We start from the raw sequence: 27839 nt of genomic DNA, 5'->3' as shown, positions 1-27839 counted from the left end.
GGGAGATTATTTTGAATTATCCAGGTGGGCCCCATGTCATCACCAGCTCCTCAAAAGTGGAAGAGGAAAGCAGAAAATCAGTGTCAGAATAACGTGATATGAAAAAGACTCCACAGATCATTGCTGCTTTTGAATATGGAAGGGAACCAGGAGCCAAGAGACACAGGCAGTTTTTAGAAGCTGGAAAAGGTAAGAAAACAAGCTCTCCCCAGAGGTCCTAGAAGGAACCAGTCCTATCAAAACCTTGATTTTAGCCCAATGAGAGCCTTTTTGGACTGTTGGTATCCAGAACTGTAAGATAATAAATTTATGTTGTTTTAAGCCACTAAGTTTGTGGTACTATTACAGAAACAGCAGGAAACTAACACATTTTTACTGTCCTCCCTTTCCTGAGCTTTTTCAGCTCAAGGCCAGGACCTTTCTCAGAGATCCATCTGTTCTCACTCTGATGCTCTCCCCACCAACTAGCTCTGTCTCTCTCCTCCCAAAAGAAAGTTCTGCCCTATATACTATTCCTTCAAATCTATTTGGGGAAGTAGAAACCTTGTGTTCTTGGTCTTTCTGGGTTTCGGTTTTAGATAGTTAACAGCCATTCGCTCTCCATTTATTATCTGTTAGTAGCAGAAACCTGAAAAACAGTAGTTTTAACAAATGAGGGTTTGTTTTCTCTTGTATAAAGTCAGTCAAGAGTTTTTTAAAAGATTCTTTAGAGTCCACTGGCAATGGAAAACTGTTTATCTTTCTTTTGAAAATAAAAATGAATTATATAGTTATGAAGGATTTTCACTCAAATGAAAGAGTTTCCTAGATTTTAAAAATTTACACTAGAACTTCACGGGTAACGATCAGCATGTAACATTATCACTCTGAAAGTCCCTATGATCACCAAAAGTTGTCTAACTGTGTTAGTTTCAATTCTGGGGAAATCAGACTTCCCTCCATCTTTCTCCTAAAGTTGTATTTCCGGGCAATGTTATTTCTCCTTTGGGCCTGGCTTAAGTCCTAGAAGCTGCGGTCTAGCTATGCACAGAGCCAGTTTTCCTGTGTTATCTCCTGCATTTGAACACATCTGGGCTAGCATTGCAGCAGAACACTAATAAGGGGTGCTGTTAGTCACCCCTCGTCTGAGCCTGGATGGTCATTTTAGGAGTCCAATGGAGATAAAGGTGGATCTTGAAGGTGGGTGGAACTGGGGTAGGTGGAAGAAAGTTGTTGTGATGAGATCACTTGTGTCCAGGAAACCCTGGCTTTCCTGTCCTGGATCATGGGGAAATACCAGCAGTTGGTTGAACTTTGCTATCATGCAAGAAGTGAAGTAGAGGTCAGGAATACAACAAGTACAGGGTAGGATGAGTCATGGGAACAAAGGTGCATTCCAAGGACAGGGAGAAGAGTTTCAGCCTTGAAGAGAGCTGCTCAGCTGTGGTATAAGTGGAGAACTACTAGAAGAAACCAAATAGGGGCAGGAGACTGGGCAGAACCAGCAGAAGGTGTATTTAGGGACTAGCAGCACAGCTGTGACCCAGGCATCAAGCGGGCAAGGGGGACCACCTCCTCTGCTGGAATGACCACCACATCCGTCCCCTCCCCTGAATCAAGCACAAGAGTGGGGGGAGTTTGGAGTGGAGGCAAAGATACCTGTTTATACCAAGAGCTAGATTAGAGGAAGTGGGTAGGAGAGCAATAGAGATTATTACCAGCTGTCTCCCTCTGAAATTGGGGCATTAGCTACCTGGATAACTAGCCAGAGTAGGAGGCTAGAACCAATAAAACAATTAACTCTAGGACTGAGTTCACAGCACATAGAGTACAAATCTTTGTGAGTATAATGGAACTAGGTAAGAGATCAAAGCCCAAGAATAACCCTCAGAGTCAGTACAGGATTTGATCCCTGACAGAAGTATCAGGAAATGTTTTTGGAAGAATGTGTTGTTCTTGACATCAACCCAAAGATGTGGCTATTGCTCAAAACCTCCCAATTTTCTTTAAATGTTTTGTTTCTATCTGACCTATGAAAACATTCAAATAATAGACACTGCTGCTTGTGGTGGACTAATCATTTCCACTTCTTTAGAATTATAGCTCACAAATTTTGTACATTAAGCACAAAAATATACCAGAAAAATTAAGAAAAGAATTTAAAATTGCCACGAGTAAAGTTTTAAATAGATAAGCAAACTATATTAGATAAGAATCACCCAGTTAGGTCAGTTGCCACTCTTATGAAGTTTTGCTAGCACTATAATTGGTTCCAGGACTCTTAGGGACTATTTTTTATTGTTAGTCATGAATAGGTCGAGTATTGGAGTAGTGAAACACCAGGAGTGGAATTCTAAACAGCGTAACAGATAAACTATATGTCCTTAGGTGAGGTAGTTAGTGCCCAAATTCATTTGTCTCAGTTTCTTATATAAAGAAGATACAATATTACCTGCCATAACTGGTTATTTGCTAAATAAAATAACTGATGTAAAAGTATCCCCCCTTTTCAGGAGTATAGGAAAAATATAGAAAATCATCAAAACCACAGATGGTTAAAGTCTGCAGGTTTTGCTTTTAGAATCTCAAGAAGTGTCCTAGAGTTCAATAATTTCTTCTATCAAGTTTCTCAGTTGGATGCAATAAAATTCATTCTAGCTAGTTTAAGCAAAAAAAAAAAAAATCTGTTACAGGATATTAAGATGCTTATGAATTTATGATAACCAAGCTTGGATGCTACACAATCAGGAACAATGCAGCCAGGAAAAATATCCAATCCCTCCATGGGGTTCTTCTGGCAAAAACCTCACTACTTCCCCTGCCTTCCACTTAGCACCCATGGCACAGGGAACTGGATACTAGACTCTTCATTGCAGCTGGAGGAACCAAACCCTTCTGCCACTGTGCTTGGCCCCATTCATATCAACTTTCCAGGCCTCCCACTGGCTATGTGCAAAACCCAAGCTGCAAGGGAGTCTGGAAATGTGGCTTTTGCTGTCCAGCCTCTACAGTATAGGATGACCTGCTAGAAGAAGGTCAAAGTGGATGATGGACAAGCCAATCTGCAGTACATGGTGCCCACAAACAAAGCATTTTTAAGATCAAACACAAAATGAAAAAAACATTCTCCTGAGAAAAAGCAAGAAAAAATAGGATTCACTTTCATCTTAGCTGTGATAGATAAGGAAGTACTACCCTGAACACAGAGCTGCGGCTGGCCTTTTGCCATTAGTGGTTGCTAGCAGATAAGAGAGAGCAAGCAGGAAGTACTTCAGGCAGGGAGACTGGAGGGGATGGGATGATGGGAATTATGTGCTTGATTATAAGCCCGTTAGTACTATTTGATTTTCTAAATGAGAGGCATATTTTATGTGTATCTGTCTGGGTGTATCTGTGTCTGTTTAACAGCCTGGAGAAAAATACATAATCATTAAACAGTGATTGTGTCTGGGTGTTAGAATAATGAGTGATTTTTATTTTCTTTTTAATATTCATCTGAGTTTTTCCCTTAATTTCTTTCCAAGAGTATGGTTTATAGTAAAACAAGAAAAAACTGTTCTTGGATTTTCAGATGTGGTATTATCATGGTCATGTTTTTTGTTTGGTTGGGTGGGTTTTTTGTTTTGTTTTGTTTTACTTTTTATTTAGAAATAATTTCAAACTTACAGAAAATTTGTAAAAATAAGTACTACAAAGACCACATATATCCCTTTACCCAATTCGCTTACTGTTAACATTTTACTCTATTGGCTTTGCCATATGCACTGTGGTCATTTAATAAGTTGTGATGTAGGGTGAAGTATTTATGGGTGAAATCATATGATGCCTGGGATTTGCTTTAAAACATCACAATGTGTTGGGGCACCTGGGTAGTGCAGTTGGTTAAGCATCTGACCCTTGGTTTCAGCTCAGGTCGTGATCTCAGGGTCACGAGATCAAGCCCCTGCATTGGGCTGTGCACTCAGCATGGAATCTGCTTAAGACTCTCTTCTCCTTCTGTCCCTCCTTACCCCCCGCACTCATGTGCTCTTCTCTCTCTCTCTCTCTAAAATAAATCTTTAAAAATAAATAAATAAAATAAAACATCACAATGTGAGGAGGAAATAAGTATATAGGGAGAAAAGAAAGAACAACAGAAAGTTAATGGTTGGTGAAGCTTGGTAATGAGTATATGGGGCTCCATATTTCTACTCCTTCTATTTTTGTTAAGTTTTTAAAATCTTCATAATAGAAAATGTTTAAAAAATCAGCCAAAAAAATAAAGAATTCATCAGCCAAACAAATCACACAATAGAATTTCAGTGATTTGACTGGCCCCAATTTGTCACAAGAGAAGTCAGTCCACCAAACACTCAAACAAAGAGAATCTGAAAGTCCGCAAACCAGTTAAAATTTTAGTCAAAAAGCAAAAATCTTTAAATAAAATTAAGATCTTTAAAACAAAGCTCAAAAAGTAATTCCTTGAAGCCTATCAGAAAGGCCTTCTCGGAGATTGATGAAAGACCAGTTCCTTGGGATCTTCTGACGTCCTCTATTATGATCTATCCTTAGATAAACTAACTTCAGGCTGGTTCATTTTCTGTATTGTCCTTTGGCAAAAGGTTTAAAAGTTTTTATAAAGATCCTTCTCAGCCTTTGTGCCAATGATTTCTTTTATGTATACACTCCCAAGGAAATAATCCAACAGGTAATGATTATTTAGCAGCACCATGTTCCAGCTGCATGAGAACCCACCAGGGCCTCATGCCCAGAGCCTGCACCCATGGGGGCACTGACACACACGAGGGTCTGGGATACAAACAGGAAAGAACCCAGATGCCCAACATCCGGAGCACAGCTAAGGAAATTACACCATAATCCCACTGTGGGAGAGCCCACAAACAACAGGTATGACAAGTGTGTGTACCATAGCAAAACACATCATCAAGTTTAGAAGTAATGCTAAGGGGGAGAGCAGGACACAGAATACTGTGTCCACACAGAATAACACAAATGAAGCTTCACTGAAAAGGAAGAAGAGAAAATACAGGGAAGGAAAATAAAGTACTGTCTGCCCTCTTTCTTTCTTTTGCAATGCTATATAACATCATTGAAAGAGGGAGGGAAGGAAAGAGGGAGGGAGGGAAAAAGAAACACAGCCTTACCTGTGGTATTTTAGCTACGATTTAAGGACTAATAAAGCCAAGATTATAATGGACAGTAGATGAGAAGAAATCATTTGTGGGCTCTTGAGCTAAATCCATCAGAGTTCTTGATTGGATAAGCTATGGAGAGTGTTAATCCATTTCGCTACATCTTGGCCAATATTAAGGGACCTTAAATAAGCTGGGAAGTTGCGGTGCCTGGGTGGCTCAGTCGTTTAAGCATCAGACTCTTTATTTTGGGTCAGGTCATGATCTCAGGGTCGTGGGGTCGAGCCCTGCGTGGAGCCTGGCATAGAGACCCTCGAGGAGTCTGCTTGGCATTCTCTCACTATGCCTCTGTCCCTGCCCACAAGCTCATGCTCTCTCAAGAGCTCTTTAAGAGAAAAAAAACTTAAGGGTGCCTGGGTAACGCAGTCGGTTAAGCACCAGTCTTGGTTTCGTCTTGGGTCATGATGTCAGGAACGTGCAACCTAGCCCCATGTCAGGCTCTGTGCTCAGTGCAGAGTCTGCTTGGGATTCTCTCCCCTTCTCCCTCTGCCCCTCCCACTTGTGTGTATGCACTCTCTCTTGCTCTCTCTCTCTCTAAAGATAAATAAATAAATCTTAAAAAAAAAAAAAAACCTTAAAAAATAAAGCGGAAGGTAAAACATTCAAAGAATAATTTTAAAACACACTTTCTTTGTTATACAGATGTGGGTAAGTAAACTTTAACCCAAATATAAAACAAACAAAATATTATTACCATCCCTCAATCTGTTTTCCAGTCTCTTGACCTTTCCCCTCTCCCCCAGCATGCTAATTAAGGCACCAGACATCTATGTCCTGAACTTTCACAACTGTAACAATCCTATCAAAAAAGCAAAACTCATGGGATATAATCCTAAAGTAACTTTATTTTTGTTTCCCCATCCACCTAAATCTGCTCCATGGGCCTAGTTCTCTTTTCCCTAAGTGGAAAAACTCGGGTATCACTTTTCTGGTAACTATTAGGTCATACAAGGTCCTAATCAGTAATTCAAATGTCTAGTTTCTGTTACAGTCAAGCTCTTGGCTTAATTTAGTCTCCCTCCTTTTCCCTCAGCTCAGGCCTACTGCAGAGAAAGACGCCATTAGTCAGGAAAGGGGCTATGGTCAGCCATTTCCCTATTTATCCCACAGGTGCTATGCCCTCTCTTCCCTACACATATGGCAATCCTCTCCAAGAATGCAGCACAGAGAGGAAGAAAAAGTAACCTGGGTAGGAAAGTCCCCATATTGACTGGTACCCAGCAGGTGTTTATAGATTACTCTCGCGCATGAGTATTTACATGTGTTCCTTAGAGACCCCCTCCACTGCTGGGGACCTCTCTCCTGCAGGTTCCTTAATGTGGGTGATGCACTCTCCTCACTCCCAAATATTCTGCAGTATCTCCAGTTTCTCTTTTCGCTCATGCAGGTGGCCCTCTTAGACGGGATCTAAGAACATGCTGAAGAATAAGCTCTAAGTTCCCATGGCCCTGAGGTTCCTTCCTAAGTAGCAATGGCCACTGCAAAGAATAAATAACACAATGTGTATACACAAAATCACTTTCCCTGGCACAACCACTTTGGTGGGACATTCAACATAGCTGAGGTTCCCAAGATGTTCTTGAGCTCACAGGCTTGTATAATCACTATTATTTGGAATCCAAGACCACGCCCTCAAAATCACTGCCTTGGTCTACAGCACAAGCCCCTCCCAAACTGCTTCCAGACCTTGCCCAAGGTAGAGGGTGTGGATTTTCCCATCATAAAATCATTAACTCACAGAGTAGGACTCATAATCAGGGCACCCGAGAGCAGAGATTTTTACTTAAACTGAAGCCTCTGATACACCTGGTTCAACTCTAAATATTTTCTTGGCTCAACAAACTATTGTATACCCAAGATTCTGTCATTTCTTCCTTCTTATTTTGTCTGACTGCACCCAAAATCCACCAAAATTCACTAACTTAAAACATTTCACTCTACTAACTAAAACCTCATCATTTTCCTTTCCCTAGATTTCTCTACCTGATCAATAATACCCAACAATTTTCATTTGCCATTTCAGAAAAACCCCATCAACATTAGTGGGACAGATTTTATTGCACTTAATGAGACATCAATGAGTTTGATTTTTCTTAAGTCTGAGGAAAATATTTGAGCCAGAAACAATTTCTATTGCATTAGCAGTTATAAAATTATCACAAGAAGTCAGCACCCTGTGTACGCTAAGTGGCCCTAGGCCACACCAGAACTTCAGCTTTTGGTAAAATACTAAGTCTTGACACTACATGAGTCTGGATGTCGATAACATGATCCACTTCCGTTCTGATTTGAATAACCCAGAAGGAGGTATGTGTGACCCACCTATGTTTATGGATTCTTTCACCATACCCTGAAGTGACAGAAGAAGAAAACTAGAATTTAAGAGGTTGAGTTGAAGTGAATTACAAGATTTGAGCCATTTAGATCCTCCAATTATAGTCAAAGAAAACACTTAACTTCCTTATCAAAACAAAAGAAAACTAACAAATGAAACTATCTCATTTCAGATGTATCAAGGTTCAACAAAGGATCACCTTTTACTGAATTCCAATGCAAAATAAGCATGTAAGGTTGCAGTGTACTGAAAAGACTCTTGAGAGTAACTTATAAATCCTCGTCAGGTCACCTCCTGTCATAGGCAAAATAGTGGCCCCGAATGATGTCTTTGTCCTAATCCCTGGAACCTCTGAATATGTTACGTCACATGGCAAGAAAGAATTAATTTATATATGGAACTAAGATTCTGATTATCTGACCCCGAAAAAGGAAGAGTATCCTGGATTATATTCAGGTGGGACCAGTGTAATCACAGTAGTTTTTATAAATGGAAGAGGGAAGCAGGAAAGTCAGGGTCAGGGTCAGGGTCAGAGAGAGATCTGAAGCCAGCCAAAGTGCTGAAGATGAAGGAAGGGACCAGAAGCCAAAGCATGGCCTAGAGAAGCTGGGAAATGTGAGGAACAAAGTTAATCTTCAGAAAGGAGTGCAGCCCTGCCACCACCTTGATTTTAGCCAGGACCCATGTTGGACGTCTGACCCCCAGAACTGTAAGATAACAACTCTGCGCGATTTTAAGCCACCATATTTGTGGTAACTTGTTACAGCAGCAATAATAATTATCTATCATACTGAGTCTTTCTGATGTGTCAGTCGGAGTGGGCTCTCCTGCTCTGACATTCTCTGGTTGCAAGTCTTCCAGAATGACAAAAGAGTCAATAAAATCATTTTGTGGCTTCAAACCACTGCAACTTCTGAAAACTTTCACATAATAGGAATTGTTGTCATCAAATTAATTTGACTATATACTCTTAGAATCAAGTGACACTATAAAGAAAAGTTAGACAAATCCAAAATATTGGACATTCTATAAGACAACTGTCCATCTCTTCAAAACGTCAGTATCATTATTTTTTTAAAAAATGCTTTTAAAACTTTCTAAATTATAATATTCTAAACAGCAACCCAAAGTAATGTGTAAAACTTGAACTTGAGGGAAATCTGGGAAATGTAAATATGGACTGGTTATAAGATAATAGTAAGGAAGTATTGTTAATTTTCTTAGGGGTAATAATACAATTATGTAAGAGAATGTCCTCATTTTAGGGGATGTGACTCAACTCTACTCTGTAAATGGTCACAGTATCTGCAATTTTAAAATGTTTCACCAAAAAAAAGATATATATTTAAATACGCAGCAAAATATTAATTATTTAATCTGAGTGGTGGTACGGAGTATTTATTGCACTATTTTTCTGAATGTTTAAAAACTCTGTAATAAAAACCTGGGAATTTATTTTTTAGAATTGTTTATAAATGTTTGTTGAACTATCGCTCAGAAACTATACATTTTGGCTTAAAATGCCCTTTGTGTGTAGAACTTTCTAAAATTATTTGTAGGAACTCAGAGTTGTGGCTAGGATAAGGCAAGATAAGTACTATCATATGTAAAGTAGTTTAAATGAGTTTCCAGTTAGAAAGCTGATGAGAAAAAAGTGATGTCATTCTATGAATCAGTGGAAAATTACTGCCCTCTAATTGAAGAAAGTAATCTGGTGGCATGGGGATTTTTGGTCTCAGCAGGTCAGAGATTTTCATTTCTTGCTTTTGCCAATAGAAGGGATAAAAATGAAACTCTGAAAATAAGAAATGGAAACTTATGGACAAGTAAAAAAAAGACAGACACAAAAATTATTCCCTAAACCCCAACATCCTAGAACCAGTAGCAGAGGGAAACTGCAATAAATTTGTGTTATCCAATTTAACTGAAGTCTCAGAACTGTGCCAGCCATTTCCTATTAACATATTATTACAAAACGACATCAGAAGGAATTAAAAAATATCATTCTAGTCAGTCTAGAGATAAGAACAGGGTTAGTTAGTAATATAATGAAAAATATTTCTATGTAGTTTGCCTCTTAGACTTTTTAAAAAATATGTCTGATCAACATTTCCTATTTATATTAAAGCAATACTTACAAGTTTTTAAAAGATGGAAAAATATTCCATGCTCATGGATCAGAAGAATTAACATAGTTAAAATGTCCATGCTACCCAGAGCAATCTACACTTTCAATGCTATCCCGATCAAAATACCAATGACATTTTTCAAAGAACTGGAACAAATAGTCTTTAAATTTGTATGGAACCAGAAAAAGCCCCGAATCACCAAGGAATTGTTGAAAAGGAAAAACAAAGCTGGGGGCATCACAATGCCGGATTTCGAGCTGTACTACAAAGCTGTGATCACAAAGACAGCATGGTACTGGCACAAAAACAGACACATAGACCAATGGAACAGAATAGAGAACCCAGAAATGGACCCTCGGCTCTATGGGCAATTAATCTTTGATAAAGCAGGAAAAAACAACCGGTGGAAAAAAGACACTCTCTTCAATAAATGGTGCTGGGAAAATTGGACAGCTACATGCAAAAGAATGAAACCTGACCACTCTCTCACACCATACACAAAGATAACTCCAAATGGATGAAAGACGTCGATGTGAGACAGGAATCCATCAAAATCCTAGAGGAAAACATAGGCAGCAACCTCTACGACATTGGCCAAAGCAACCTTTTTCATGACACATCTCCAAGGGCAAGAGAAACAAAAGATAAAATGAACTTGTGGGAGTTCATCAAGATAAAAAGCTTCTGCACAGCCAAGGAAACAGTCAAAAAAACTAAGAGGCAGCCCACGGAATGGGAGAAGATATTTGCAAATGGCACTACAGATAAAAGACTGGTATCCAAGATTTACAAAGAACTTCTCAAACTCAATACGTGAGAAACAAATAAACAAATCATAAAATGGGCAGAAGATATGAACAGACACTTTTCCAATGAAGACATACAAATGGCTAACAGACACATGAAAAAATGTTCAAAATCATTAGCCATCAGGGAAATTCAAATCAAAACCACACTAAGATACCACCTTATGCCAGTTAGAATGGCAGAAATTGACAAGGGAAGAAACAACAATTGCTGGAGAGGATGTGGAGAAAGGGGATCCCTCCTACATTGTTGGTGGGAATGCAAGCTGGTACAGCCAATCTGGAAAACAGTGTGGAGGTCCCTTAAAAAGTTAAAAATTGAGCTACCCTATGACCCAGCCATTGCACTACTAGGTATTTACCCCAAAGATACAGACGTAGTGAAGAGAAGGGCCATATGCACCCCAATGTTCATAGCAGCATTGTCCACAATAGCTAAATCATGGAAGGAACCGAGATGCCCTTCAACAGATGACTGGATTAAGAAGTTGTGGACCATATATACAATGGAATATTACTCAGCTATCAGAAAGAACGAGTTCTCAACATTTGCTGCAACATGGACGGCACTGGAGGAGATAATGCTAAGTGAAATAACTCAAGCAGAGAAAGACAATTATCATATGATTTCTCTCATCTATGGAATATAAGAACAAGGAAGATTGGTAGGGGAAGAAAAGGATAAAGAAAGGGGGGTAATCAGAAGAGGGAATGAAGCATGAGAGACTATGGACTCTGAGAAACAAACTGAGGGCTTCAGGGGGAGGGGGTGGGGGAATGGGATAGGCTGGTGATGGGTAGTAAGGAGGTGCACTGGGTGTTATACGCAACTAATGAATCATCGAACTTTACATCAAAAACCAGGGATGTACTGTATGGTGACTAACATAATATAATAAAAAAACATTTAAAAAAGTTTTTATTAAAATAATCAAATGAAGGGTGCCTGGGTGGCTCAGTCGGTTAAGTGTCTGCCTTCAGCTCAGGTCATGATCTCAGGGTCCTGGGATTGAGCCCCATATCAAGCTCCTTACTCAGTGGAGAGTCGGCTTCTCCCTCTCCCTCTGCTGCTCTCTCTCTCTCAAATAAATGAATAAAATCTTTAAACAAAACAGGTCTTTCCTTAAAAAAAAACTCAGATGATGTTGTTAATTTTTATTTGAAAAATATACAGCTAAAATCTACAATGAAATCTGAGCAAAAAATTAAAATTTGAGCTCATGGATAGCATAACCAAGATATCTGCTGCCACCTAGGGGAGAATGACTGAATTACAGGAAAAGCCTGAGAGAAGTAGGTGGGGGAGATTATCAATCTCTAGTTTGAAGTACAGAAAATCCTTTCTGATGGCTGAGTAATATTCCATTGTATATATGTACCACATCTTCATCCATTCATCTGTTGAAGGACATCTCGGTTCCTTGCACAGTTTGGCTACTGTGGACATTGCTGCTATGAACATTGGGGTGCAGGTGCCCCTTCTTTTTACTACATCTGTATCTGGGGTAAATACCTAGTAGTGCAATCAGTGGGCTGTAGGGTAGCTCTATTTTGAACATCTTGAGGAACTTCCATACTGCTTTCCAAAGTGGCTGTACCAGCTTGCATTCCCACCAATAGTCTAAGAGGGTTCCCTTTTCTCCACAACTTTGCCAACTTTTGTTTTTTTCTGTCTTGTTAATTTTGGCCATTCTAGTTGGTGTAAGGTGGTATCTCAGGATGAATACCCACCATTTGCATCGACATGAATGGAACTAGAGGGGATTATGCTAAGTGAAATAAGTCGAGCAGAGAAAGACAATTATCATATGGTTTCACTCATATGTGGAACATAAGGAATAGCACGAAGGACCACAGGGGAAGGGAGGGAAAACTGAATGGGAAGAAATCAGAGAGGGAGACAAACCATGAGAGACTCTGGACTCCAGGAAACAAACAGAGTTACAGAAGGGAGGGGGATGGGGGGTTGGGGTGACCAGGAGGGGGGGTTGGGGTATTAAGGAGGGCACGTGTTGGGATGAGCACTGGGTGTTATATTCAACTAACAAATCATTGAACACTACAACAAAAACTTATATGCTGGCTAACTGAACATAATAAAAAAAATAAAAATAGTAAAAATAAAGTACAGAAAATCCTTCTAAATTTTCTATTCCAGAATCTCTGTTTCTTATATTGATACACAAAAAAAATGTAACTTCTCCCACTATGGTTACCAAATACACACAGTTTATTGTACATTCTGAACACAATGGGCCACGTACTCAAATAGCTTTGCTTTTCTCCCATCCCTCACTGTCTTTGACCAGGCTTTGCTGAATCTTTTTTTCTCATCTCTTAACAATATTTTGGGCAGAATCTATGTCTTTCTTGTCACTTCTATTTATTAAAAATTTTAGTATTAGTAAAATTTGAATTTCAAATCCAATTTAATGATCACACATTCCCCTCATCCTATCAGCAGGCCAACTTTGGCTTGGGACTCAGAAACGGCTATGGTCTGTTCTTTCACTCCTACCCCTCTCCCTCTACTTGGTCTGAAAGGGGAAAGGAACAAGTGTCTATAACTTATCTGGCCACTCTTATCATCCTCTCTCGGTTGCCTTTACTTCTCTGCCTATACTGATTGTCAATGCCCAATAAGGAAGTAATATGTGCCAATAGCATATACAGCCATCAGCTGTCCTCAGAGACAGGCCATTGTCTTTACCCCTGCCTAAGTAAAGAGAAGTCAGAAATTTAAGAGAGCCGATGGTTCATTTGGGGCGCCTGGGTGGCTCAGTCGTTAAGCGTCTGCCTTCGGCTCAGGGCGTGATCCCAGGCTCCCTGCTCCGCTGGGAGCCTGCTTCTTCCTCTCCCACTCCCCCTGCTTGTGTTCCCTCTCTTGCTGGCTCTCTCTCTCTGTGTCAAATAAATAAATAAATAAATAAATAAATAAAATCTTTAAAAAAAGAGAGAGAGAGAGCTGATGGTTCATTCAAGTTCATACCACCCAGAGAGTGAGCCTGAGTCCCCAGATCTCCCAACTTGTTGGTACCCATGCCCTTTCTAAATAGTTTTTGTGGTAAGTACCATCTGACTACAGGGGCACCTAGGGGGCTCAGTCGGTTAAGGAACCGACTCTTGATTTCGGCTCAGGTCATGATTTCAGGGTCATGAGATCAAGCCCCCCCATAGGGTTCTACACTCTGGGATTCTCTCTCTCCCTCTCCCTCTCCCTCTGCTCCTCCCTCCTGCTCACTCTAAATAAAATCTTTTTAAAAATCTGACTACATGAGTAAAGATAATAGGCAAGGTATAATGTTACTTTAAATGACTACAGATTATTTCTTAGCTCGGATATTTAAAAAACAAACCTAAACACTATTAGCTTAAAAATTAATATAAAAAATATTAATTCAGTAATGTATGTCACTAATGTATACCATTAGTTATGAACCAATATATCATTTTAGAAAGATTAAAAATGAAAACAAAGAAAAGTTCATAGCTCTAAATACCATTCCCCACTAAAAGGAACCAGCACTCTTTAGAAAAATGGTTTATTCCAGTTCTGTGGTAGAAAATATACAAGATGAATCTATGACATCTTTTTGTGACAAAAAAGCAAAGAAGCTATCAAAGACTACTGAAATTCTATCAAAAAGATATGAGCCAACTTGAAGGGACTCCCACTAGCCTAAGGTGGCATAACATAAGCACCAATAAAAAGACAGCGACTGTAATTGATTGAAGCATTTCAAATATATAAAAATACATGAGTTCATAATAATACCTTTCCAAACCCCCCCCTAAAAAAAGGTGTTGGGGAGAAAAACTTCAGTTGTTACCAATGGAAGTTTCCAGGGCATCAAATCATTATCTGTTAACTGATAAATTAAGTGAAAGAATCAAGCATTTAGCTTGACTTTTCCTATATGAACTAACTGAATTTCAGGGTAATCTAATAGTTGATGAAGAAAAATTCTTCTTATAGAAAAATTTAGTTATCAATATATAATAATGTATTATATAATCATCAGTAAGTATATAAATATGTCAAAGCTAATTAAATTGTATACTTCAAATACATACATTTTATTACACATCAATTATACCTCAAAAAAACTATCAAAAAATAAATAGAACCACAACAACTAAAAACAACAAAAGGAATAGCAGGAAAATCATTGTTTTGCTACATCTACTAAAATAATAGGTCAAGGGTACAACATCAGTGGATGCTAAAACTATTACACAAAAGGTTGACAGTCAGGTTTATAATGGAGGATCAGGCTTACTCACCTAAACCCAGTGAATAATATCTATATCACTGAAGTGGAACAAGACATTACATGTTTCATGATCAATTGCAATGGGAAGTATATAGCATCCCCATGAAGTATTACTGCATAAAACATTAAACCTGAATTTAATCAAGCCTGAGGAGTAACTAGCAATTTACAGAAAATACAGAATATAAAAAAATAGGTTAAATGATAATGTGAGGAAGCAAGCAGCCAAATCCAAGATATGTAAGATCATACGAGATAAATGACAATGGAGAAAGAGAAGGATACTATTTAAAAAAAGATTTAAGATAACCACAATGTAATTAAACCAGACATTAATGGCAAAACCAAAAATAAAAAGGCCATTCCACCTTGAAGTTAAGAAGCCTTCTATTAAAAATAGCAGAAAAAGAAATTAAGAAACAAATCCATTTACAATTGCACCAAAAATAATGAAATACTTAGAAATAAACTTACCCAAGGAAATGAAAGAGCTGTACTCCAAAAATCATAAAACACTGATGAAGGAAAAATGAAGATGGATACAAACAAATGGAAAGATATATACCATGCTCACAGACTGGAAGAACCAATATTGCTAAAATGTCCATACTACCCAAAGCAATCTACAGATTTAATATAACAACATTTTTCTCAGAACTAGAACAAAGAATAATAAAATCTGTATGCAACCACAAAAGACCCAAACAGCCAAAGCAATCTTGATAAAGAAGAACAAAGCAGGATGTATTACACTCCCAGATCTCAAGATAAACTACAAAGCTGTAATAATCAAAAAATCATGGTACTGGCACAACAACAGACACATAGATCAATAGAACAGAATAGAGAGTCCAAAATAAACTCACACTCATGGTCAATTAATCTATGACAAAGGAGGCAAGACTATACAACAAGGAAAAGATGGTCTCTTCAACAAATGGTGCTGGAAAAACTGGATAGCTACATGCAAAAGAATGAAACTGGATTACTTTCTTACACCATACAGATAAATACACTCAAAATGAATTAAAGACCTAAATGCAAGACGTGAAGCCATAAAACGTCAGAAGAAAACATAGGCAATAATTGCTTTGACATTAGCCATAGAAACATTTTTCTAGATGTCTCCTTGGGCAAAGGAAACAAAAGCAAAATTAAACTATTGGAACGACACCAAAATAAAAAGCTTTTGCACAGCAAAGGAAACCATTAAGAAAACAAAATTGGAGAAAATATTTGCAAATGATAAATCTGATAAGGGATTAATACCCAAAACACATAAAAGAACTTATACAACTCAACACCAAAAAATAAACCAAATAATCTGACTAAAATGAGCAGAGGACATGAGTAAATACTTCTCCAAAGACATCCAGATGGCCAACAGCCACATGAAAAGATGATCAATATCACTAATGAGGGAAGTGCAAATCAAAACCATAGTGAGATATCACCTCACATCTGTTAGAATGCCTAAAATAAGAAACACAAGGAATAAGAAGTATTGGTGAAGATGTGGAGAAAAAGAAACCTTTGCGCGCTGTTGGTGGGAATGCAAACTGGTATAGCCACTGTGGAAAACAGTATGAAGTTTCCTCAAAAAATTAAAAAGAGAATTACCATATGATCGAATAATCCCAATACTGGGTATTTACCCAAAGAAAACAAAAACACTAATTTGAAAAGATATATACCCCTATGTTTACCTCAGCATTATTTACAAAAGCCAAGATACAGAAGCAACCCAAGGGTCCATTCATAAACGAATGGATGAAAATAATGTGTTCTATATATACTTAGCCATAAAAAATGAAAGAGGTCTGGCCATTTGCAACATGGATGGAGCTAGAGAGTACAATGTTAAGTGAAATAACTCATTCAGAGAAAGGCAAACACCATATGATTTCACTCATATGTGGAATTTAAGAAACAAATTTACAAAGAAAAAAGGAGACAAACAAAAACCTCTGAAGTACAGAAAACAAACTGGTGGTTCCCAGAGGGAAGGTGGGTGGGGAGAAGAGTGAAATTGATAAAGGACATCAAGAGCACACTTATCTTGACGAGCACTAAGTAATGTATAGAATTGCTGAATCACTATGTTGTATACCTGAAACTAATACAACACTGTATGTTTGAAAAAAGAAAAGAAACTTTCTATTAAACACCTTTTGGATGAAAGGAAAAATATTAATAGTTTTCCCTGAAATTACTGAGTTTGCAAAAAATAATGAGACTGAAACACCACATATTAGAATCTATGGGATCCACTTAAAAGTGATCTGAGGAAAATTCATAGTCTTAAACGTGGTAATTAAAATTAAAGAAAGAAAATAACTGAATTAAATTCACAACTCAAAAAGTTAGAAAAATACTGGTTTTGGTTAAAAGAAAGGATAAGGAAGGAACTAATATATCTAAAAGCCAAAATTAATGAGGTAAAGAACAGAAAAACTGCAAAACTAATAAATCAAAATTTTGGTTCTCTGAAAAATTTTTAAAAATCAGAAAAAGTAACAATAAATACCAAAAGGGAAATAACCATTAAAACAGAAAATATTTTAAATCATAAGCTAGTATTTTGTACCTCACTATGCAAATACATTTGAAAAGCTGGATGAAATGGATAATTTCCTACTAAAACACAGTCTATCAAAATTGACTCCAGCAGAGATAAAAAGCTTCAGCAGACCAATGTCAGTATTTTAAAAAATAAACAAAGTTGTCAAAGGACTACTCACAAAAAAAGTACCAGGCTCAGTTTCTCTTTTTCTTTTTTTTTTTCTTTAGTCTTTATTTAAACTTCAGTTAGTTAACATAGAGTGTAATATTAGTTTCAGGTATACAATATAGTGATTCAACACTTACATACAACACCCAGGGCTCATCACAAGTACACTCCTTAATACCCATCACCTATTTAATCCATTCCCCCACCACCTCCCCTCTAGTAACCATCAGTTTGTTCTCAATAGTTAAGAATCTGTTTCTTAGTTTGTCTTTCTCTTGTTTTCCCCTAGGACCAGTTGTTTTATTTCTTAAATTTCACATGAGTGAAATCATAAGGTATTTGTCTTTCTCTACCTCCATCCATGTTGCTGCAAATGGCAAGACTTCATTCTTTTTAGATGAATAATATTCCATTGTGTGTCTGTGTCTGTGTGTCTGTGTGTGTTTATATACCACTTCTTTATCCATTTATCAGTCAATGGACATTTGGGCTCTTCCCATAATTCGGCTATTATTGATAACGCTGCTATAAACATCACGGTGCTTATACCCCTTCGAATTAGTATTTCTGTATCTTTTGGGTAAATACCTAGTAGTGCAATTCCTGGATCACAGGGTAGTTCTATTTTTAACTTTTTGAGGAACCTCCATACTGTTTTCTACAGTGGCTGTACCAGTTTGTAGTCCCACCAACAGTGTTAAGAGGGTTCCCCTTTGTCCACATCCTCACCAACACCTGTTGTTTCCTGCGTTATTAATTATAGCCATTCTGACTGGTGTGAGATGATACCTCTCTGTAGTGTTGATTTGTATTTCCCTGATGATGGGTGATGTCGAGCATCTTTTCATGTGGCTGTTGGCCATCTGTATGTTTTATTTTAAAAGTGAGCAGCTTGGCCAGGACAGAGCCCAGAGGGTAGAGCACTGCCCCTGGAGAGAGGGTTGGCAAACAACCCAGACCAAGACTGTGGAAACGGCAATCTGAAAAACACCTGGGACACACACACAGGGAGATTATTTGCTCCTCTCGGTGTGCTTCCCTGACAGGCAGCATACGCAGAGGTGCTTTGGGCCAGGAACAAGGGAGCTGGCTAGCACCATCTCCCTCTCCCACCCCTCAGGCTCAGTTTCAAAGGAAAATTCTACAAGTCTTCCAAGACCAGATAATCTTAATGCAACATAAATTGTTCTAGAAAAGAGAAACATCCAAATTATTTTCATGAACTGAAGCATAACACTGACTCCTAAACCTGACAAAAAATAGCATAAAGAAAATGACAGGGGCACCTGGGTGGCTCAGTCAGTTAAACGTCTACCTTTGGCTCAGGCGATCCCGGAGTCCTGGGAGAGAGCCCCACGTAGGGCTCTCTGCTCAGCAGGGAGCCTGCCTCTCCTTCTCCCTCTGCCCCTTCCTGCTTGTGTTCTCTCTCTCTCGCTCACTCTCTCTCAAATAAATAAATAAAATCTTTATTTAAAAAAAGTGACAGAACTGGGCACCCGGCTGGCTCAGTAGGTAGAGCATGTGACTCTTGATTTCAGGGTTGTAGGTTTGAGCCCCATGTTGGGTGTAGAGATTACTTAAAAATAAAAATTTTAAAAATATTTTTTAAAAAATGACAGAAAAATACCACTTATGTATGTTGATGCAAAAATTCTAAAATAAAATAGTAAACAGAATCCAATGCCACATTAAGAAAATAATACACCATGTCCAGTGGATTTATTCCAGGAACTACAAGAGTGGTTCATTATTAGAAAATCAATTACTATAATTCACCATATCAATAGATCTAGGAAGGAAAATATATGATGATCTCCATAAAGGCTATAAAATATTTGACAAAACTCAAAACGTATTCTTCATGTAAAAAAAAAAGCACTCAAAAATATAGAAATTAATGGATATTTTCTTCATGTAATAAAATGCATACACCTCAGTCTTGAACCCAGCATCATACAGATGACATAATTGTATATCCACAAAATCTTAGAGAATCCATGGTAAATCTACCCAAATAACAAAAGAATTCTAAAGTTAGCAAGATATAAAACTAACATACAGAAATCAACAGCCTTTAGATATACTAACAATAATCAGTTTCAAGATATAAGTGAGAAAAAAGGCCCTATTTACAACAGCAACCAAAAAAAAGATAAATTCTAAGGTATAACCTTAAGAAGAAATGTGCAAAATCAACATGAGGAAACATTCTTGAAACACCCACAAGTAGACTTGAACCAGTGGAAAGACATTTTATGTTCTTAAGTATGATCACTCATATTAAAAAGACATCTGTTCTTCCTATGATAACTTATAAATTAAAGATTTTTTTTAATTTATTTATTTGACAGAGATAGAGACAGCCAGCGAGAGAGGGAACACAAGCAGGGGGAGTGGGAGAGGAAGAAGCAGGCTCCCAGCCAAGGAGCACGATGCAGGGCTCGATCCCATAACGCCGGGATCACGCCCTGAGCCGAAGGCAGACGCTTAACGACTGTGCCACCCAGGTGCCCCAACTTATAAATTAAATAAGATTCTTCATAAATATACCAATATGCTTTTCTCCTAGAACTAGAAAGCTGATACTGAAGTTCATATGGAAAAATAAACACGCAAGAATAGCTTTTTTAAAAAATGAAAAAGAAGGGCTATAAAGGAAAAGTAGCTGTACTAAATATCTAAATACAAAACTTCTATAATTAAAGTTTGATACTGGCACATAAATGGACCTATGTAATGGAACACAAAGTCCAGAATTAAACCTAAGTACGTATGGAAATGTGGAATGTGATCAAAGTGGTATCAAAAAATCACTGGGGCATATACAGGGTGTGAGAACAACTTGATAATGATTTTGAAAAAGATAAAATTGGATCCATACCTCAAATCATACACAAAAATGACTCCAAATGGATCAGAAGTTCTAGAAGTAAGAAATAAGATCAGGAGTGCCTGGGTGGCTCAGTCAGTTAAGCATCTGCCGTCAGCTCAGATCATGATCCCAGGGTCCTGGGATCGAGCCGACACTGGACTCCCTGCTCTCAGCAGGGAGCTTGCTTCTTCCTCTCCCCTGGCACTGCTCATGTTCTCTCTCACTCTTTCTCTCAAATAAATAAATAAAATCTTTTAAAAAGAAGGAAGGAAGGAAGGAAGGAAGGAAGGAAAGAAGGAAGGAAGGAAGGAAGGAAGGAAGGAAGGAAGGAAGGAAGGAGAAAGAAAAGAAAAGAAAAGAAAAGAAAAGAAAAGAAAAGAAAAGAAAAGAAAGAAGATCATATAAATACTAGATGAAATCAATGGTAAATTTCTTTATAATTTGAAGGTGGGAAAAGGCTTTTTCTGATTCAAAATCCAGATTCAATAAAAGAAAATACTGATAAAGTTGACTACAAAAAAATTAAAAACTGTCACATCGCGTAAGAGAACACCAAACGTAAAGTCAAATGACAAATCACTCATTGCAAGAAAAATATTTGCAACATATATCACAGATAGTGATGCTAAGCGAAATAAGTCAAGCAGAGAAAGACAATTATCACATGGTTTCACTCATTTATGGAACATAAGAAGAAGGAAGATCGGTAAGAGAAGAAAGGGAAGAAGAAAGGGGGGGTAAACAGAAGGGGGAATGAACCATGAGAGACTATGGGCTCTGGGAAACAAACTGAGGGCTTTAGAGGGGAGGGGGGGTGGGGGAAGGGATAGGCTGGTGATGGGTATTAAGGAGGGCACGTATTGCATGGTGCACTGGGTGTTATACGCAAGTAATGAATCATGGAACTTTACATCAAAAACTAGCGATGTACTGTATGGTAACTAACATAATATAATAAAAAATTATTATTAAAAAAATCACAGATAATGGGCAATACACCTTATATGTAAATTATTTTTAGAAATCAAAGGAAACAAAGACCAAAAACCCAATATAAAAATGGGCAAAAAATATGAATACACAATTCACCATTATGTGCTAGAGGAAAAGGCTGTGAAGGTGAGCAGGCACCTGTTCTGTCAGGCTGTGCACAGAGTTACAGGGGCCACCAACTTCTCTTTTAAAAGAGGGATAGGGGCACCTGGGTGGCACAGCGGTTAAGCGTCTGCCTTCGGCTCAGGGCGTGATCCCGGCATTCTGGGATCGAGCCCACATCAGGCTCCTCCACTATGAGCCTGCTTCTTCCTCTCCCACTCCCCCTGCTTGTGTTCCCTCTCTCGCTGGCTGTCTCTGTCTCTGTCGAATAAATAAATAAAATCTTTAAAAAAATAAAAAATAAAAAATAAAAATAAATAAAAGAGGGATAAATACTAGCAAGCCACAGGGGTTGCTTTAAATATCAGGCTGTTTTAAAACACCTCTGAGGGCCATTTAATTGAAAATAATAGAAAGAGAAAGTTGTCATTAGTCTAGCAGCAGGGCCAGTTTTATCTATGATTAATGACCACTGAAGACTGAGGATAGAACCAAAGTGCATTTGTAACTTTGCATGTCTTTATATCTGGCTTTAAAAGTGACTATGTAAGCTTACTTAAAAAAAAAACTACTTTTATATCTAACAGTTGGCTAGTCAGCATTATGATCTCCTTAACAACTTAGTGTTAAGTGGTTGGGATTTCAGATCTCCTCCAACCATGAGACCCTGTAACACTATGATAATTCTATGATAGCTCAGTTTGGCAAGCATAATCAACATGTCATTGGCCACTTGGTGGCAACAGACTCCCAAGTGCCTGCAAAGTCCTTAAAAGGCATAAACAGCCTTCTAACTGATTTAGAAACTTATTTATAAAGACATTTCAGGCAGGTCACAAGTTGACTTAGTTGGAAAGGTCAGCAAAATGCTGAATATCCTTTAAAAGGGCACTAGAAGCAAAGCAAAATCCTGTCTTTGTCAAAAATATAATTCTGGATATGCTCTAGAAAATTCGGTTAGGAAATATCTTTGGAGGTAGAAAAGGTTGAGAGAAGAAGCGCTGACATAGTAATGATAACTAAAAAGACACGCTGAAAAGAGATATCATGAGTAATATTAAGAACCTAGTACTGCTTAACCATCTGAGTTTGAGCAAGCCAGTCACCTTTACAGAGCCTTAATTTCTTTCCCTGAACCCTGAGCAAGATCAAGAGAGTCAGCAAATATTTTCTGTGAAGTGTGAGACAATAAATGCTTTAAGGTTCATGGGCTATACACTGTCCCAACTACTCAACTCTGTCCTTGCAGCACAAAAAGCAGCAAATGAGAATACATAAACAAATGAGCATTGCTCTGTTCCAATAAAATTTTATGGACACTGAAATTGTAATTTCACATAGTTTCCACATGTCATGAAATATTATTCATTTTTTGTTTTCAACCATTTAAGAATGTAAAAACCATTATTAGCTAGCAGGTCATTAAAAATCAGCTGCCAGCTTGGACTTGGCTCCTGGAGCTATGGCCTGGCAATCCCTGGGCTGGATGGTCTGTCTCTCAGGTCTGGCTAGGCCTCTGTTAATTAAACGGCTACTGATTCCCTATTTAGCTAACTCTGGGGTTAAACTTCATTTACATCTTCTGGCACCTTTTTTTACAGCCTAAAGCAGTTTCTCAAGCTTTATTTACACACATACCCATTAAATATGAATTAAAAAGATTACCGCTCTTATTAAGCTCAGATTATTTAAAATAGTAATATTCTGTGTTCCAAACATATATACAAACATGGGTTTTCAAACTTTACATGTCCTTCTCCTCCTCTTACCACAAAGAGATTCCCAGACTTGTCTTCACACATCTGAAGATCACTGCCTTACAGATGCTTAGACTTGAAAATTCCAAGTTGGAAAGCTCCAAAAACCTCACTTCTCCTTTCTGCTAGTAAAGAACATCAGTTTTCCACGAACTCTAAATAATGGTGGCTAAACTTAACACTTACTTCGTAGAACTGCCAGTTCCAGGTATGACCTCCACTTGACCTCCTCTCGGTCCTTTCTTCCACCTGGTCAGAATCCAAAGTATGAGAGGGAATAAGAATTCCTGTATTTGTCCTCCCCTGTCCACCTGAGACCATGAGACCAGATATGATCAACTCGATAACCACATAACTGGTTACAATAGTTCCAAGAACAAAACTTAGGGCACCCTCTCGTCAGTCTGTGCAAAACAGCTTCAAACTGGGGGCGCCTGGGTGACTCAGTCGTTAAGCGTCTACGTCTGACGGGATCAGGTCATGATCTCAGGGTCCTAGGATCAGCCACCCTGGGCTCTGGGTTCAGGAAGAGTCTGCTTCTCCCTCCCCCTCTCCTTTACCTTTCCCCGCTTCCCCCTCCCCCTTGCTCCCACCCGGTGCTCTCTCTCCATCTCGCTCAAATAAATAAAATCTTTAAAAAAATATATCTTCAAATTGTATAGAGGAGAGAAAGTAGCTACCTGGTTTTAAATCCCTACGTGACTAGAAGCAGCCTTGAAACTTCTCCTGAGGGGATACCAAAGGTTCCTGGGCCGTAGCGGGGTGCCTGGGCGGCCGCGAATACCCCTGAAACACCCCCAGAGCCACGCCAAGCAGCGTGTGGCCCAGAGGAACCAGAAAGGCACTGGCTCACGTGGCACGCGTTGTAGCACCAAAAGGCGCTCTGCGCCTGCGCACCTACTTCGTAGAGCCGCGCAGTTACGTCAAGGGCGCCAGGAAGGACGTCATCCACGCGGCAGGCTGGGTGCGCTCCGTGCTAAGGCGGTCCTCCAGGGTCCCTAGTCTGTGAGAAACAGAGCTGTTCTTCACGGCTGAGGGCATCCACGTGAGCAAGTTCCTGTACTGTGGCAAGAAGGCCCAGCTCAGCATCGGCCGTGTGCTCCCAATGGGCACCATTCCTGAAAGCACGATGCGCCATCGTGTGTTGCCTGGAGGAGAAGCCTGCGACAGAGGCAAGCTGGCCTGAGCCTCCACGAACGACACCATTGTCACTTGCCACAAGTGAAGCTGCCCTCAGACTCCAAGAAGGTCAGGTCGTCAGCCAACAAACCTGTGGTCGGTGTCGTGGCCGGAGATGGCCGCACTTACAAGCCCATGCTGAAGGCCACTGTGCCTACCACAAGTATAAGGACAAGAGGAATTGCTGGCCACGCATGTGGGGTGTGGCCATGAACCCTGTGGAGCATCCCTTCAGAGGTGGCAACTACCAGCACATCGGCAAACCTGGTACCATCCTCAAAGATGCCACCCCTCCCCGGCTGCAAAGTAGGTCTCATCGCTGCACGGGGGACTGGGCATCTCAGAGAAACCAAGACTATGCCAGAGAATGAGAACTAAGACTGTGGAGGCTCAATTAAGTATCTGCCACTTAAAAAAATGAAAAATAATGACAACAAAAACAACACACTTCTTCTGGGAAGAGACAGGGATTATAAAATGGCCCATCTCCCATATAGAAGTATTTCTCTGTTGAGCCTCAGAAGAAAAAAAGAAGTTCCTGTCCCCCTTCTGAAGTCACTAGACACTATTAGCACCCTTGGGGCGCAGGAGGAATCCGGGCCCAAAAGTTTAACCCATTTACCCCAGGTCCCATAGATTGAATAGGTACCAAGGAAGAGCTAGGACTCTAATTCAGACCTCCCTAGAAAAGCGGTTATCCATTCATCCATTCATTCTGATTGTCTGTCTCTCTGACTCTCATATCTACCTCTATTTCTGTCTCACTTCCAGGTCTCCTCCCTATAAAGCATTAGGCCATTTATGTTTGAATAATTAAAGTCCCCTGAGAGTTAGTTGGCCAATCAAATTAGGTGAAAAGGCTTGAACGTGAAGTTGCCAACTGAGAATTTACCAGATAACATAACCTGCAGTGTTCTCTGTCCAATCCTTATCCCAAATCCAGCTATGAGAAATGTGATTTTTGAAGGATAACCAGAGAGAATAGAGCTCATGCTCTAAATACTACAACCTTAACTCTTAGATTTAGCCAGAGCATTAGAGACTCTAAGCCTCTATTTACTGAATTGTAAAACATATGACATCATTAATCTGCGGTGAAAGTTAATATAAAAAACTAAAGTCTACTTTAAAAGTTCTCAAGCAAAATCTAAAGTTTCTAAATACTATAAATCAATTCCTAAAATGCTCAAAGCACTACTTCATTCATTTGAAACAGTATGAAGGAATTTCAGTTATTTCTAAATAACTCCATGATACTATCAGAATTTGCATGAATTATATCCTACAACTCTGCCCCATAAAGTTGTACACCTCATAAAAATATATACCTGAATTTACAGCAATGTAACTGAGAACTACACTGTATCCCATTAGTACTCTTGTTAGGATTTTTTAAAATTTTATCAATTTCTACAGAAAATAGAGAAATTATAGTGGGTATAAATCTCAAACTATAAGCCCAAATATTAAAGAAATAGAACTTGATTTTCTAAATTTCTGCTTCTGTTTTGAGCCCTCATCTCGCAGGGAAACAGCCTTAATTCTTTGCCCTAATTCTTTTCCCACACTCACTTTGGGTTACGCCATTGTTTGAGGGCCTTATATGGTGCCAAAGATGGGGAACAGGAGTCACAATCTGGTTCCAGCTCTCCGGTGTATCCAGTTTACAGTAAAGATGGCTACCATTCCAGTCAGAATACCCCTCTGCTCCTGCCTCACACCCAGGCACAGGAATCTTTTTGCAAGTCTACCTGGGATCCATATGCCTAAATGCACCTTGAAACTATTTCCTTTTTAAGGTTTTGCTACCATCCTCCTTCATTCTAAGCCCCCAGAGATCTCTGTTCATTCATCACTTCCCTTCCCCTTAGCCAGGACAATATTTTCAAGTCTCACTACACTTTCAGACACATGCCTTGTTTACCTGCTCTCTCTTCTAGAATTTAACCTCTTAGAAACAGAAGCCAGAAACCCTTTCAGACTTCTGCTTTCTAACATGTAACATCCCTCCTTTGAGAGATGAATGAGCACAGGGTGACCACTACCTTGGGCAGGGGAAAAGTTTAAGAAAAGTAAAAATATAGGTAAGTACCTGAAACATTATCTGACCACACTTTTATTTATTTATTTATTTGTTTATTTATTTATTTTTGCTGTCCCATAACATGGGTTTTTTTTTGTTTTTTTAATAATAATTTTTTATTATGTTATGTTAGTCACCATACAGTACATCCTTAGTTTTTGATGTAGTGTTCCATGATTCATTATTTGCGTATAACTCCCAGTGCACCATGCAATATGTGCCCTCCTTAATACCCATCAATGGCCTATCCCAATCCCCCACCCCCCTCCCCTCTGAAGCCCTCAGTTTGTTTCCCAGAGTCCATAGTCTCTCGTGATTCATTCCCCCTTCTCTTTACCCCCCCTCATTCTTCCCTTCCTTCTCCTACTGATCTCCCTGCTATTTCTTATGTTCCATAAATGAGTGAAACCATATGATAATTGTCTTTCTCTGCTTGACTTATTTTACTTAGCATAATCTCCTCCAGTCCCATCCATGTTGCTGCAAATGTTGAGAAATTGTTCTTTCTGATGGCTGAGTAATATTCCATTGTATATACGGACCACATCTTCTTAATCCATTCGTCTGTTGAAGGGCATCTCGGCTCCTTCCACAACTTAGCTATTGTGGACAATGCTGCTATGAACATTGGGGTGCATATGGCCCTTCTCTTCACTACGTCTGTATCTTTGGGGTAAATACCCAGTAGTGCAATTGCTGGATCATAGGGTAGCTCAATTTTTAACTTTTTAAGGGACCTCCACACTGTTTTCCACAGTGGCTGTACCAGCTTGCATTCCAACCAACAGTGTAAGAGGGATCCCCTTTCTGCACATCCTCTCCAACATTTGCTGTTTCTTGCCTTGTCAATTTTTGCCATTCTAACTGGCATAAGGTGGTATCTCAATGTGGTTTTGATTTTAATTTCCCTGATGGCTAATGATGTTGAACATTTTTTTCATGTGTCTGTTAGCCATTTGTATGTCTTCATTGGAAAAGTGTCTGTTCATATCTTCTGCCCATTTTTTGATTTGATTATTTGTTTCTCACGTATTGAGTTTGAGAAGTTCTTTGTAGATCTTGGATACCAGTCAGGAACACGACAAGGATGGCCACTCTCGCCATTATTATTCAACATAGTACTAGAAGTCCTTGCAACAGCGATCAGACAACAGAAAGGGATAAAAGGTATTCAAATAGGCAAAGAAGAAGTCAAACTGCTTCTCTTCGCAGATGACATGATACTCTATATGGAAAACCCAAAAGACTCTACCCCCAAATTACTAGAACTTACAGAGCAATTCAGTAATGTGGCAGGATACAAAATCAATGCTCAGAAATTAGTTGCATTTCTATACACGAACAATGAGACTGAACAAAGAGAAATTAGGGAATCGATTTCATTTACAATAGCACCAAAAATCATAC

The 27839-nt window shown here is 38.9% G+C and overlaps 1 pseudogene; it reads left to right on the top strand.

The window, feature by feature from the left end:
- The first annotated feature begins 98 nt into the window (after positions 1-98).
- Positions 99-24727, top strand: LOC123802127 (large ribosomal subunit protein uL2 pseudogene; annotated as a pseudogene).
- Positions 24728-27839: the final 3112 nt, after the last annotated feature.

Source organism: Ursus americanus, chromosome 4 (genome assembly GCF_024610735.1).
Source record: "Ursus americanus isolate L20-20 chromosome 4, mUrsAme1.1.p, whole genome shotgun sequence".
Taxonomy (NCBI): domain Eukaryota; kingdom Metazoa; phylum Chordata; class Mammalia; order Carnivora; family Ursidae; genus Ursus; species Ursus americanus.
The sequence above is the reverse complement of the archived record's forward strand: the minus strand, read 5'-3'. Positions and strand labels throughout refer to the sequence as shown.